General features: G+C 29.9%; 1 long non-coding RNA gene across 1 annotated transcript; it reads right to left on the bottom strand.

Moving 5' to 3' along the window:
• Window positions 1-338: 338 nt before the first annotated feature.
• On the bottom strand, window positions 339-5,500 carry LOC106688639 (uncharacterized). Its single transcript, XR_001344344.3, has 3 exons — window positions 5,176-5,500; window positions 2,070-2,241; window positions 339-508 (listed from the first exon to the last, which is right to left on the bottom strand). It is a non-coding gene; the product is annotated as an uncharacterized lncRNA (long non-coding RNA).
• Window positions 5,501-5,975: the final 475 nt, after the last annotated feature.

Here is a 5,975-nt window from a genome sequence, read left to right as displayed (position 1 = left end):
CCAGTAGTCTCACCTCATTGTGCACATAAGTTGTCACATGTCATCAACAAGATGTCTTTTCTATTTGATTTAATTAAGCTCTCAAAATTTCTTTAAATAAAACAGAAATTAGGTAAAATTATTAAAATATCAAGATATAAATGTATTTTGTAAAAAGTTAATTGATTAAATAAAACGAAATGCGAACATTTTGAAAGCATAAAATAATATTCACATGGGTCAAAGTTCAATTATCATAATGTTAGAATAATAGCTTAATTACTAATAATAATTGCTCGAACTGGGGAAAATAATTAACTTATAGTATGTTTATTTTCTACAACCATCTGTATAAATAAAAAAAAATTTGTACCTAAATACTGCCTACAGTTTTGACATCTGTGCTGAGTGTACTTTTTCCTTTCTTTTTGGTAAGGAGTGCACATCCTTCCATAAGGTGGATAGCAGGATCTGGAGGTTTGTAGAACTGTAGAGGCTTTAGCTATACTCATAAATGTTTCCATGACATCTATCAGATAACATGCAACTACTGGGGTGTTGATAATAAACATATCACTTTAAATTTATGTATCTACCAATGATTTGTATTATTGTTAATCTATTATTTTTGCAATATAACCTAATTAGATAATAATAACCTAATAATGTTAGGCTATTTAAATGACAATTAATTATGTACATACAAACTCAATTATAATATGGTCCTTTAATTTATTATGCATATTTTATATAATCTATAAAATGAGAAAGAAAAAATGAAAATGGTCATTTAAGAAGTTGAGAGGTTAGAAAATTAAAAAAAAAAAACATGTTTGGGATGCTTGGTTCTACTTTAAGCTCAAAGGGACTATTAAGCTTTAGAAATTAAAATATTTCTGAAAATTATCCCCTTTCTGAATAAAGTTGAGAATTATTTATGTAACCTAGACTTTATTTTTCAATTTTTTTCTTATGAGTTTATTTCTACTTGCTGCCTGTTAAGTTTGTTGTAAAATAAAATTAATGGACAACTATTTTTATTTAAATTTTATTCTTATAAAACTAAAAAGAATCTTGTTCTCAGAAGAAAATAATGGCATTGCATGGGGAAGAGTGTGAGGCAAAGGGAGTGCTATACTAGGGACAGCTAAATTTTTAGAAATCCAATTAAAAATTATGTACTTCAATGAAAAACTGTTTGTACTATTAGAAGGACTAGTAGTTTTGTAATTATATCTATTATAATTTTGGATTAACGATCAATTTTCGTAAATAAACAATAGTTTTTAAACAACAATTTATTTATATGATAAATTATTATTATTGCTAATAATATTAATGGTAATTATATTTTGTTTTCTAGTTTGAAAGAATTTAAAATTTTGGAGGAAAAAATTGCCAAGCAGCTTAATATTTTCCTTGCTCCATAGCATTTTATAACAACCGTATTTACTAAATTCTTTGGAAGAAGAGAGAGAGAGAGGCAGAATATTTGGGGCTTGCCTCAGGTGGCGAGTTCACTTAGCCACTGTATAGAACTATTTTTTTCCTCTAGGTATTAGGCGTAGGTCGGCAACCACTTTGGATAACTTAGTAGTTACTAGATATCAGAAATCAAGGTTCTGCCAGAAAACGACTTGAGTTCGTGAAGAATTACTATTGGCTGACCAACTTAATCTTTGTACGTCACACCATCATGGCGGCAGCCGGTTAGGTATGCCGTGTCCTTTTAAAAGGATGCCGGGCCATGGGTTTATTAATTTGTTACCTAATATGAATACAAATATTCTCTAATAAAAAAAATCGAATAGTATATATTTTCAGTTATCGGTAATATTCCGATTTATCATTGTATTATTCGGAATTATTCTGAAATATTTAAATAATATGAATTAAATTAAAATCCATTATTATTATTATTTAAAATAAATTTTTAACCACATTGGTTCCTGTGATTTATAGTTTTTGATTTTTTTTTTTTTTTTTTAAGAAACGTTATTTTATTTAAAATACGTGCGTTTATTACTGCTATTAAATTAAATTGATGACAATATTGATAGATTTGTTTGGATATGGGTAATGATACATACAGAAGGATGATGATGCAGGATGCAGGGGACGGTGGGGCTGGTCAGGAAGCGGGCATCGACCCTGGACCAGCGGGCGTGGCCCACCGCAGTCCATTCACCGCTTCTCTTCTTGTCATCTCGTCTCCTCTCGAATATTTCACTCTCTGCTTCAAGTCCTCCATATTGATAATACCTTGTGGTTAATTAAGTGGTTAAAAAATTCTTATTTATAATAATTTAAATTAATAAATCTCCAATTGCTTAAGAGTCAATTGGTATAATTTTTACTAAGAAATTCCTAATTATAGGAAAGTCATAAAAAGTGAATTAGTCTTATTTTATAGAATATTGAATTTCACTTTAATAATTCGAAAAAAAATGTTTTAAAAGGGATGTCCCCTTCTATATAAATTACGATTAAACCTCTCGATTTTTATTAGTACATTATCTTAAAACTATCATTATTGAAAAATGGTTGTGCATGTTTCTCTTCCTAACATAACTATTTACTCGAACGACCTTTTGTTTTAATTCACGTTTTCTATCATTCTTTTTTTATTTCCGTAGAACAAGTTTTACGAAAAAAATAAAACATTTCAAAAGTTATCAAGTATCTAAAATTACGAATTAAAACATTTTTTCCTACAAGAAAAAATTTATAAATATATTTAAATTTTTGTTAAAAATTAACCTCTAATTTTCTTCAGATTCTGTTCTGTATTATTTGTATTTATTTTGTTAAAGGTCGATGTTCAGAAAAAAAATTCTCCACAAAAAACCATTTAAAAATTCACTAAAAGTTCTCTTACAAAGGAACTGAAACAAGTTCTATTATAATTATTTTCTATTATATTATAATTCACGTTTATTTAGATTTACTCTATATATTTTCAATCCATGGATGAATTGTACTTCGACTGCCTTGTAGAAATTACCCTAAACCTCTTCCTTTTCCCATGACATAAATTAACAACTATGTAAACATTAGGGGAGGAAAAGGAACAGCTTAGTTTTGAAATTAAAAATAATTGATTTTCACTAATTTATGAAAGCACCAATCTACAGTAGCCAGTAAAATTTATAGAGTGAGATTTTTTAACCTTTTTCGATCAGTTGCTATAGATACTCGGAATAATAGAGCAGAGAATGGAATTTGATGAAATTTATAACACACCATGAAAACACTGATTCCCAACTTCCCTCCAAATAAGTGGAAATGGAGGTGTGTTTAGAAAATTTAAAAGTTTACGCATACGTAAGGGAAAATAGTAGAATCTTAGGGAGTTGATATGATACCAACTAGATACCAACCTGCACTTAAAATTGGATTAATGGTTCAATCAACTACACCCGAACATAAATTTGAACCAAACTTGTTTCTTAAAATGAGAGTGAAAATTTTCGATTCCAAGGACATATTTTTTTTAGAATTTCCTGCATCAGTACAAAGCTTTCCTACTTAAGGTAGTGGGAAAGAAAAAAAAAATAATAAAATTTATTCTTAAACCTTTAAATATAAATAATTATTTACCTATCTAATTAATTGATTAACCCAAGTACACTAATACAATACATTTTTATAGGCTACCATAAAAGACTAAAGTTATTGTGATATTGGGAATAGAACAAGAATACTTACACAATAGAAATGGTGAGGAACCTATATTGTCCTACGCATTTGGCAACGTTTTGCGCACTACTAAGCGAAAATAGTGAATGTAATTAACTAAAATCGACACCAGACCTATTTTTTACTAAACCCTATATTTCTCCAACTTTGGGCTAAATCGGATGAGCCGTTTTCGAAAAATAGTTGTGCCAAATAATATAGATTAGCGCATGCGTCAGCAAAAGTAAAGTAGGGAGTTTGATGAAATTGATATGGCAACATCTAGATATCAATTCTCACAATCTTGAAAATTTCAAAACTTACACGGGATCAAACATGTTCCTTGATGTTTAGTTTAATTTGGGGTCCTCCGTTAGTCAGTCCCAGAGTTTACCTCTCGAAACATCCATGGTCCCTCGATCAACGGATCTTTATGTCTTAAATGTATTAATTAATTCTGGATTTTCTCTTTAGGAAGTTAATTGTATTAATTTTTTTAATTTTTGAGGTGAAGAAAACTTCCAATTAGAATTAAACCATTCTATATTTGTGTGCTTGTACAAAGTTGCGGGATATTACCCCATATTCATGTACTATTGATTAATTTCCATTTGAAATCTTGTCATTCATACACATATAGTCTAAAATTATTTTATAGAATAGTTTATATTCTAATTGGAAGTTTTCTTTATCTCGAAAATTTAAAAAATGTATTAATTAATTATTTTTACGATAATTTATATTTAACTGCGTTTAGAACCTTTTTTCTAAGAAATGAACGTTTAAAAAAATTCAAAATTTAGTTACCACTTTGAAAAATTTGAGGGTCTCAAAATGGCTTAGATATAAGTATACACTCTACTCTACACCTTGCAAAGATAAAGTTATTTTTCTCCAAACTTTCCTAATTTTTTAAGTGCTTTATTTTTCAGAAAATGGCAACTCAATACAGTACATGAGGTTCCTGAATTATGGTAACATAGACATTTTGTTCTGACATTGCTTAAGTTAGTCGGTAGGTCGTATGTTCGTATCACTCTGGAGTATTTTTGCCTACCTACCTTGTCTGGAAAGAGTCTTTGACCACATAGAGACAGACACGGAAGCCAGTTTGTTCATTTATGTCTAAAACTAAAAATGCGAATGAAAATTTCGATCTTAGGACAATTTTTTGTTTCCTGGATGAATACAAAGCTTCTGTACCTTGAGTTGTGAAGAAGCAAAAATATTAAAGTGAAGGATCCTTAATTGCTCTCAAGAGTTGAGAAAGTATACATGTATTGTCCACGTCTTTTTAAAATAATAAATAATTATTTGAAAACGAAAAGTAAGCTGATATAGTGTTGCAAGTATTGGATTGGTCAGTGAAATGATTCTGTTCCCAATGATAATCCTTGATATCCGATTGATGAGCCATCTTTCGATTTAAGTTTAAACTTGCAATGAGTACATAGATATTAAAAATAGAATTGCTATCCTGTAATGAGTGATTTTCTATAACTGAAAGAGGTAACTTACTGCTGCTGGAGAGGAGAGCTAGTACGTTGCCCCTGGCTGTGTGGCTTTCTCTTTCCTTCTCCACTCCCACTATGGAGGGCTCTGGGGATAGATTCCCTAATTTGGCCAGCTCTGACCTCTTCCAATTAAGTCCACTATCCACTAGCTCCACGGTTCAAGCCCACTCCTCATATTTAAACATTTTACTGACTACACTATACCAGCAAAAGGATAATTACAATCGCCTTGAATTGCCTGAGATATAAAATATTTACTACTCATCTTGCCGTATTCGTCTTGGTGGTGTATGGGTTGTCCTTTTTTGGTTATGATGCTATGTTCGGTTTCTTACTGTTCTCACTGGTTTGTTTTAGTCGATTTAAACACATGTTCTTAAAATTCAAGTCATAGGTAGCATAACTTTAATGATAATAATTATTTAACGAAATACTGACGTAAATTGAGAATAGATTATTTTGAATCGGTATTTAGATGATAAACTTTAAGTAGTTGCATTGCAAGAAAACATGAACTTTAGTATAAAAATAAAATTGAAAGTCATCTTCTAAAGAGTTATATTTTTGAATTAGTATAATATTGAGGATGGCTTATGAAGGTTTGAGAGCAAAAGTGGCCGAACCCACCTTTTTCCTTAGACCATAATCACAGTTCTTTTAGTCTAAAACGGAATTATTTGATTCATCGTTTTTGTGAACAAAAACGTCTGCAAGTACTTGGCCTAGTATACTTTTTTCTCTATTGTAATATTTTGTTACTTCCACTTACCTAAGTATAATAAGAAAGTGTATTACGATCATTCA

This window comes from Halyomorpha halys, unplaced genomic scaffold, assembly GCF_000696795.3.
Source record: "Halyomorpha halys isolate HHAL.00 unplaced genomic scaffold, Hhal_1.1 Scaffold1169.1, whole genome shotgun sequence".
NCBI classification, from domain to species: Eukaryota; Metazoa; Arthropoda; class Insecta; order Hemiptera; family Pentatomidae; genus Halyomorpha; species Halyomorpha halys.
The sequence above is the reverse complement of the archived record's forward strand: the minus strand, read 5'-3'. Positions and strand labels throughout refer to the sequence as shown.